The 9,193-nt window shown below is 37.3% G+C and overlaps 1 pseudogene; it reads left to right on the top strand.

The window, feature by feature from the left end:
* Positions 1-445: 445 nt before the first annotated feature.
* LOC110738324 lies at positions 446-8,115 on the top strand (annotated as a pseudogene).
* Positions 8,116-9,193: the final 1,078 nt, after the last annotated feature.

The following is a 9,193-nucleotide window of genomic DNA, read 5'->3' as shown; positions in this document are numbered from 1 at the left end:
TAACAACAATAACAATAATAAAAACTACGGGTGCTCTTGCCATTCAAGAGGCGTCGTATACCACTACTATCAAAGCTCTTGGTGAAATACTGGCTAAACAGACTAACGAATTGTAAAAATGGGCCAAGCCCTGCAGCGAGAGATCCTGGCTCGGGAGGAGGCCGAGAGAGCTCAAGATGAGGCCATCCAGAATGCAAATCAATGGAAGGCCAGTTCAGAAGAGGCTGAGAAGCTTAAGACTGAGGTGGAATTTGGCCGTCAGGCTCTTCAAGCGGCCCTGAATGAAGTGCACTCCCTCAAACTTGAGGTTGAGCGTCTGAACAAGACCATTGTGGACTTATCTGAACAACTCAAAGCGCCTCGACCGATCGACCCTTAGGAGGCGGTCCAACTTGAGCACGCGGCCGAGGAGAGGCTGAAGAGCCGTTTTTATGAAGCGTTCTCCATGATGTTTGACATCAGTGAGGTAGCTTACTATCAAGAACGCTTTGTCCATCCATTAAACCATGTCTCCCTCAAGGAGGAGGCCAAGGCTATCAGGCTGCTTCCTCCCGAGTTCATCGAAACTCCCTCTCCTCCTCAAAGCGATGATGAGGATGATATACAAGATGAGGAAGAGGAGGAGAAAGAGTCCGCCGAGGGAGAGGAGACGACCAAGGATGGAGAGCCGGCAAAGACAGATGAAACTTCCAATACCGATGGTGATAAGGCGTCGGCGAGTGAAGATCGAGCTCCGGTCCTCTGCTGCAGTTTTTCAACTTTTATATTTAAGCTTTTCATTTCTTTGTTCTGAACAGTATCAATTTCTGCCACCTGTTCAAGCGGTTTTGTATTACAACTTTTTAATCTTGCCGTCGGTTTGAGCGACTTTACTTTATGCAAGTTCTCTCCTTTTTGTTATTCATACTTAACATATTTTTGCAATTTTTAATGCCTCTATTATGCGTTTTTTGTGTACGAATGAACATATACTGGGGCTATGCCCCTTTATTTGGCATTTTGTCTAGTCCATTCTTAAAGAGGTTTGATTTTTATACCATGATGGGTATGACAACTAGTAAGTTAATCAAATCATAATAATGATTGCCCTTGGACTAGGCAATGCCGAATGAATTTTCATGTGCGTCCGTTTAATTGGCTTTATATTTAATCTATGCCGAGTTGTCTTCTGATGCTATCTTTTAGAACTACTCGTGAATTTAAAATATGATCTCAACCTGATAACTTCTAAGTATTTATAAGGCTTAATAGCTTAGGTATGCCCTTGCCCTTAGGCTTAAAATGCCTTGGACATTTTTAGGCTACCTCAATTTTTATTCGTCCGACTAGGTTCATGGCCGGATGGATTGAATAGCAACCTAACCATTGTGGCCGAGTTGCTTTGCTAGGAGAGACCTTCGTTAGACCTTTCTCTCGGCTGTTCAACCTTGCCCCTTTTAAGGGTCGAGCTGCTATGTTGCTAGTAGCCTTTGTTTCTGTTTTTAGGCGGCATTTCCGCTCAATATTATTTAGACGTACCCAACTTTTATGCAAAAATTTAATTAACTATGTTTGACTTTTTCATTAATTTGGTCAAAATTACATTATTTGGCTATACGGCTTTAATTACATAGCTCGGCTATCAGACCTAGTTCTATATACAACTTTAAGGCTAAATACAAAATTTTTATACATAGTAATTTTTTAGATTGTCCGTATTCCATGTACGTGGAATAGGACGGCCATCCAAGGCTTCAAGACAATAGGTACCATCTCGTACTTCTTCTTTGACTCGGTAGGGCCCTTCCGAATTAGTGGTTAGCTTGCCATCTTCTTTTGCTCGGCCCCCCGCTTCCATTTTTCTCAGAACCAGATCTCCCATTAAGCGACCGCTTTGACACTTTTCGATTATATTCCCTTGTCATTATCAAACGATATATTTCGTGTCTAAGCGCCGCGTTGCCCCTTGCTTCTAGAAGGAAGTCTAAGGCAGTCTTCATGGCCTCCCACTTGGCCGATTCATCATATAGCATTACCCGCAGAGTGGGCTCATACATTTCAATTGGGAGCATGGCCTCGGCACCATAGACCAAAAAGAATGGGGTCTCTCCTGTTGAACTCTTGGTTGTTATTCAAATGGACCATAAAACATTGACCAATTCATCAGCCCATAAACCACTTGCTTTCTCAAGCTTCCTCTTGATGCCATTGGAAATCAACTTGTTATAGGCCTCAACTTGGCCGTTGGCTTTTGGCCGGCCGACCGAAGCAAAGCAGTGTTCTATGCCCTGATCGCAAAGCCAATCTCTGAGATGGTCGGTTTCAAATTGTGTCCCAATATCGAACATTATTGATTGTGGAACACCAAAATGGGTGATTATGTTCTTCCAGATGAAGGTAGATACATTTTTCCACTTGATCCATCGGATGGCCTCAGCCTCCACCTACTTTGTGAAGTAGTCAACTACTACTAACACATACCGTCGCCGCCCTAATGTAGGAGTATACGGTCCCAAGATGTCCATGCCCCATTTTGCAGAAGGGAGTGGACTACTTATGGCCGACAGGCTATTTGTCGGACGGTGGATAAAGGTTGGCGAATCTTTGGCACTTATCACATTTTTCCACCATTTCTCTGGTGTCCTAATTAAATTGTTAGTAAAAGTAATGGAGTATTTAAATCCTTTGCTAGCTTTGAACTTGTTGGTCCATATACATCCATATGTATGAGTTCCAAAAGGTCATTAGCTTTTTCACCCTTTCAACTAAAAGGTGACTTGGTCATCTTATCTAAAAAGCATGACTCGCAATTCTCAAATGATTCATAATCAAATGAGGATAAGAGTCTATCCAATTGTAATCTTTGGATGCGCAATTGGTTTATGTGACCTAACCTTACTATGTTATAAGTAGGTTGGTTTGTACTTACTATGTTATAAGTAGATTGGATTAATTCATCTGTTTTTCGCTTTTGTGATCTACTTATATCAATATTATAAAATTAACTCATAGCTAGAAAAATAAAAACAATTTATTACCTTGTCACAGATCAAAACTTTTCCATGCCAAGTAAAACCAATCAGTATTTCAACAAAACAACTGAAAAATTATCTCAAAAATTCGAAAATAAGTCTGAAATCATCATAAAAATTCTGAAATTAAAACTATGAAGCTATCTCTGGCCACTTGAACACTTTTGTGCACCTTCAAGCTCCATTTCAAATGCTAGCCTCACTTCTTTGCAGTTTGTGCACAACATGTATAATGGTAGTGTTAGTTGAGACAAACACTACAAGAGGGGGGTGAATTGTCTGTGAGTTCCCAGTGACTACTTTTGCGGAATTAAAACAGAATATAAAGGAACTTAGCAAAGCACACAAGATTTTACGAGGAAAGCTTCCAGGGCATAACTAGATGTAAAACCTCGACCCTCCAAGGGATTTCAAACACCAAATTAATCCACTATAATAAGGCAAAATCTCTAGTTACAACCTATTATAACTAGACCTTCCTCACAAGTTCCATATTGAACTTGCTACACAGTAGAACCCTATTCTACCCAACCTAATTCCCTAACTTAGATTCACTCTACACTCCCTGAATGCCCACACTCTTAGGTTTAACCTACGCAGTTTGCTTAACACACACACCCAAAAACCAAAACAATACAAACTCTTTGACTCTAATATGTGACTGGAAAGCTACACATGGAATCCGATACAATATGTCAAAGTTTAGACTTGGCAAACTTACACTTTAGAGCTCTCTACAGATTCTTCAAGTAAAAACTCACAAAGTTGTGCAAATTACGAATTCTACTTTATATACAAGAAGTACTCGTATCTAAAGTAGGGTTTTCAAACGATAGAAATTATAAAACTACCATTTTCATAATAACACGTTTTATGTAAATCTTTTGAGAAGAAAATCTTTTTAGGAAACTTTAAAAAGATATAATTATGAAAATAATATCTTTTTGTAGGAAAACTATCAGCGCATAGGCGCTATGAATGAAGGAAGCAAATAGGATGGCAATGTATGTAAATATGTTGAAGTTGGGTGGGGACAAGGTGCCAGTTGGAGGAAACAATAACGGGGCAAAAAAAGTGAAAACGGGGAAACCAAAATCTAAGCGGGAAACCAAAATGAAGTATGAGAAAACAACTTTCCTCGTTCATTTAATGCATTGAAATCCTTTCCCTGGTTCACTAAAACCACTCAAATGCCGTAAATTTGACATTGGAAATTGAGGATGAGAACGAGGTTAGCCGCAGTCCTGTATACCGGAGAAGCAGAAGCCCTATTTTCCGGTGAAGCCGTAGTCCTGTTTACCGGAGAAGCCGCAGTCCAGTTCGCCGGAGAAGCCGGAGTCCTGTGCTCCGGCGAAGTCCGGAGTATCGGGAATATAGGAGGGAGGATTACAGGAGAGAGAATAATGGTAGGGTTCCGGAAGAGGAATCGGATGAGGAATTGTGAGGGTTGAGTAAGGAGGAGTATCGGAGGTTGAAGAGGCAGAAATTGAGGAAATCGTTGAGGAATTTCTTCTGGAAGGTTACGCCTAGTCCTCCTCCCAACGAAAACGATGCGTTTTACGATCGCGAGGAGGAGGTTGGAGAGGAGAGAGAAAATGGTGATGTTGATGGTGGTTTGCGGATAGAGAAGAGGAATTCGAGGTCTGCAAATTTGGGTTCGGGCTCCGAATCGAGGAGTTCGAGTTCTGAATCGGAGGAATCGAGGGCTTTCGGCTGATGAGATATTGGAATTTGAGACACTTGGGTATGTGATGAGTGGTAGTAGACATCAAAGGATGAATGCCATCCGTATTAGGAAAGAAAACCAGGTTTATAGTGCAGAGGATAAGCAGGCTTTAGCTATGTTTAACTATGAAGAGAAGGCTAAACGTGAGTCTAAGGTTATGACTGATTTGATGAGGCTTGTACAACGTATAATTGGCGAAGACGTTGATCCTAACCATGATCCCTTTGGTCCCAAGGATGGCGAGGATGCTGAACCGTAATCTACGTGTTGTATGTTCCCTTGATTTCCATTGAAAGATTAGATTAAAGCTGTTGGTGATTTGCTTACTTGTAATTTGCTTTCCATTTTAATTAGACCTTGATATTGGTTTCTATTGGACCTTGATTTTGCTGTTTATATTCAATCTGTAGTTGATCATGTACTAGTATGATGTGCTATTATAATGATACCAACAAAGACCCTGTTGCTGCTCTCGATTCATGCTTCAACCAAACCTTCAAAAGTGTTCAAGGGTACTCTTTTTCTCTCTCCTCTTTTTAGTTTTGTTGCTAAGATTTGATATTTTTAGCACCTATTACTTCATTAGATTTGATCTGTATTTAACTATTGATAATTTTTTTGATTTGCATGGATTTTTAAGCATTTCATGTAATTTCTTTGTATACCCCTTGGGAAAAGTGCTCAGATCTCTTTTGATTCGGTGTGATTTTTAATGGATGTTGTTACTTTTTGGGTGTTCTTGATTTATGCAAAATTGTGGTTTGAATTACGAGCAAATTTCCTTTTGTTCGTGAAATTATCCTTGATTTAAAAGCGTATGTCATGTGCAAAAATCTATAATTTTGATTTGTATTGTCTAAGTTCATTGTTTTGGTTATTTCATAGGTATGCTTAGTTAATTGAATTTCTGGGTTTTATCCAGATACCCGCATTTGTTCTTTTTCACTGTTCTTATTAAAAAATCACTATACTATGTTTTATGGAAATTGAGTTGTTCTATGTACATTAAGGAAGGAATCTACTCTATATTGCACTCTCTCTTGCCGCCTGATTTGAATCCGGCTTGTCAAATGTTATTTTTTTTGGGGAGGGGGGGGGGGGGGTAAAGGACTTTAACCACTTGAAATCTGATATTATGATATAAAATTTTCATTGTCATTTGGAAAGTACATTGTTTGATCATTGCAGATGGAAAGTGAGGTAAAAATGAATGGGGATTTGATTATTTGCATAGAGATGTTTATTCATACTTGACGGAAACTTAGATTGCATTTTCCATTTGCAGAATAATACTATTAGTATTAGTATTAATGTATGAGACTTGCCTTTTTACTTCTCCTAATATCGCATCACTTGAATGTTCTTATATTGCTATTTGTATTTCCCTAGAAGGCTAGAATCAGAGTATTGAGGCTTATTGCTTGAGTTTTAACTTGAGTTTGTAAGGACATGGTTTAGAACTGCTTTAATGTTGTGCATTGTCTTAATTCTGATATGGTTCATTTTAGGCTACTTAAAGGACGTAGTTTTCCTGGTAAAGTATTGCTGAGTCGCCGAACAGAACCTTTTGACACCTCTAGCATACACGGTTCTCCTTGGGGATACGGAAGGAGTTCCTCTCAAAATGATGCTGGACCAAGTGAACAGGAGGATAGCTCTGTTGAGGCAAGATGAACGGAATCCCTCCTTGTTCACTTTCATTTGTTTGTGGCTTAAGGTATAATTGAACCAATTTTTAATATTTGATTCTGGTTGCAGGAGCAGTCTCTAAGTATTGATCGTAATGAGTCTAATGACTCCAATTCTGTTGTCAATAAGTCAAAACCTTCACCGTCTCCCGTCAGTTTCTTTCATCTTGCAATTTTTTTGGGGTTTATGATGAGTGATTTTTTTTTAATTTGTTCCTGCTTTCCGAGTTTTGCATTTTTCTAATCGGTTTTTGTGATTTGAGGAATTTTGGATACTACTATTTTATTAATAACCTATGTTACTGGAACTCATTTTAAGTCATACACGCAGGAGGTTACATTATACCTCTGGATTTAGTTCTTCATCTGTTTTTTTTGTTGGACATTAGATATTATATTATTAATACATATATCTGCTTGATTATTACATAATGCTTCTTTGATAGCAAAAATTCCAATCTTTTGAGCTACGCATACAAAACTATTAATAGCAAATGCCAAGATTATAAGGGAGTTTGATGAGGGTCTCACTCAGAGGTCTATACAATTATCATGTGTAGCACAAAGATTTCTTAATTATTTTTGAACTTTCATTGTGGTTTATATTTGGAATTTAGTTTATGTAATGTAATGAATTGGTTTTAATGATATTCATGCTGCTCTATTTTTTTCAAATTTGCAAATGTTTGATGTGATATTTCGTGTCTGGTTTTAAACTCTAATTTTAACAGATTGCAAATTTAATACGAATGGTCTTATTGATTGTGTTTTGTATTGTTAAATTGTTATTTTGACAAAAATTGATATTTAATTTTGACATTGTTAAGCTCATAGGAGAAATAGCATAATTCCCTATGAACATCTAAGATAAGAACAGAATATGGAGCTTCGATTTTTGATGGCATGATGTTTTAAAAAACCTTTTATTCAATTATACTAAACCGTGAGTCTAAGGTTATGACTGATTTGAAGAGGCTTGTACAACGTACCATTGGCGAAGAAGTTGATCCTAACCATGATCCTTTTGGTCCCAAGGATGGCGAGGATGCTGAACCGTAATCTATGTGCTGTATGTTCCCTTGATTTCCATTGAAAGATTAGATTAAAGCTGTTGGTGATTTGCTTACTTGTAATTTGCTTTCCAATTTTAATTAGACCTTGATATTGGTTTCTATTGGACCTTGATTTTGGTATTAGTGCTTAGTGCTTTGAGATGGAAAGAAATTTGGTATTCAAACTATGCAGCAAAACTTATGATATTTGTTTTGTTGAGGCTTGGCACTGGTGGAATTCCTGCCCCAAAGAAATTAGAGCCGCTAGGTACCATCGCTGCCGCACCCTGGGGATCTGCTCTAATTCTACCAATTTCATACACATATATTGCTATGATGGGATCAAATGGCCTAACTGAAGCATCTAAGCAAGCTATCCTGAATGCGAACTAATTGTGTCCAATTTATAGTGTGAAAAAATGGATCAAAAATTATATTTGCATTGTAGATATTACGGAATACTATAAGAGAATACTAATTGTGTCCAATTTATAGTGTGAAAAATGGATCGCTTATATCGTTTATCATTAAAAATACGAATTTTTCACCATATACCACTGAGTTATTTTGTAATTCACCATATACCACACAAAATTTTCTAATACATTTGTAAGATCTGATGTTTATTTTGTACCACCTGGAACAAAGTTTGAGAGAATATGTACCACTGGGGTTGTGATTTTCAGTAGTCTAATTTAGAACTCAAATATATCCCTTTAGGAAATAAAGTGGTACAAATTATGACTAATCTTCAATTCAAGTTATTGTTTTCTAAACCACATTATTCACATAAATTCAAATTTTAATGATCTTATTATAACCATTATTTTCTCATAATATTACTGAAACTAATTAGCGTTCAATATTATGTCTTTTGTTAATTGTGCATTACCAAAAAAAAAAATTGATGCCTTTAAATGGATAAGGAATTGTCCAAGTTGTATTGGATGTTGTGTATCCAGCAGTGGTACAAAAGTGCATAAAAAACAGCAGTGGTACAAAAATGTATCATAAACCTAACCAGAAGGGTATCACTACTTGAAAATATTACCAATGAGAAATGGGATGATGTGTAACCTTGTGTTTTGTTAATTGTGCATTACAAAAAAAAAAAAAAAAAAAACGATGACGTTAAATGGATAAGGAATTGTCCAAGTTGTATTGGATGTTGTGCATCTAGAAGTGGTACAAAAGTGTATCAAAAAACAGCAGTGGTACAAAAATGTATTATAAACCTAACTAGAAGGGTACCACTGATTAGGCTTAGGGTACCACTACTTGAAAAGATTACCAATGAGAAATGGGATGATGTGTAACCTTGTGTTTTGTTAATTGTGCATTACCAAAAAAAAAATGATGGCGTTAAATGGATAAGGAATTGTCCAAGTTGTATTGGATGTTGTGCATCCAGCAGTGGTACAAAAGTGCATCAAAAAACAACAGTGGTACAAAAGTGTATCATAAACCTAACCAGAAGGGTACCACTGGTTAGGCTTAGGGTACCACTACTTGAAAAGATTACCAATGAGAAATGGGATGATGTGTAACCTTGTGTTTAACTTTTTGAAAATATAACCAAATTGGATTTTTAACCATATATTACTATTAACTCATTGACGGTGTGTTGTGTATTTCATTATATCTTAGTCTCTGCGCTTTGTATTAGAAAGATGTATATAAGTCTGTGTATAAAATAAGAGAGACTCATAACCGTTC

Source organism: Chenopodium quinoa, unplaced genomic scaffold (genome assembly GCF_001683475.1).
Source record: "Chenopodium quinoa cultivar QQ74 unplaced genomic scaffold, ASM168347v1, whole genome shotgun sequence".
NCBI lineage: Eukaryota > Viridiplantae > Streptophyta > Magnoliopsida > Caryophyllales > Amaranthaceae > Chenopodium > Chenopodium quinoa.
Note: the sequence above shows the minus strand (reverse complement) of the source record. Positions and strands in the feature narration are given on the sequence as shown.